The sequence below is a fragment of the Eimeria mitis genome, genomic scaffold (genome assembly GCF_000499745.2).
Source record: "Eimeria mitis Houghton genomic scaffold, Emh_scaff630, whole genome shotgun sequence".
In the NCBI taxonomy this organism is placed as follows: Eukaryota; Apicomplexa; class Conoidasida; order Eucoccidiorida; family Eimeriidae; genus Eimeria; species Eimeria mitis.
This window is the reverse complement of record NW_013574486.1, coordinates 14550-15231: the sequence shown is the minus strand read 5'-3', so window position 1 is coordinate 15231 and position 682 is coordinate 14550.

The window sequence follows — 682 nt, the reverse complement described above, 5'->3', positions numbered from 1 at the left end:
CATGTGTTTGTATTTGTGTTATTTTTTGTTTATTTTCTTTTTCTTCTCTGGCGACGCCATATTTCCATTTTTTTAAAATAAAATTAAACTCTTTTGCTTCTTCTTTACTAAATAAAGAACCGTAATCGCTTAATACTTTCTTCGTCAGCAAACGCTCCTCACATGGATATTTTATTGGCTCTGTATAAAAAAAAAATAAAAAAATATATATTTTTGGGGGGTTTTGTTGGTTTGGGTTTGGGGGGGAGGGGGTTAGGGGAGGGGTAGGGATAGGAGTGGGTTTATTTTTATAGTGGAAATTATATATAATAGAGAGAGAAAGAGAAAGAAAGAAAGAGAGAAAGAAAGAGAAAGAGAAAGAGAGAGAAAGAAAGATATAGAGAAAGATAGAGAGAAAGAAAGAGAAAGAAAGAGAAAGAGAGAAAGAAAGAGAGGAAGAGAGAAAGAACGAGAAAGAAAGAGAAAGAGAAGGAGAGAAAGAGAAAGCAAAAGATAGATAGATATAGAGAGAAAGAAAGAGAAAGAGAAGGAGAGAAAGAAAAAGAGAGAAAGAGATAGATAGACAAAGATAGAGAGAAAGAAAGAGAGAAGCTCAGCGAACTATAACTATATAAACATATATCTGTATGTGAAACAAAAAAAGAGAGAAAACAAACAAAAAAAAAAAAAAAAAAAAAAAAAA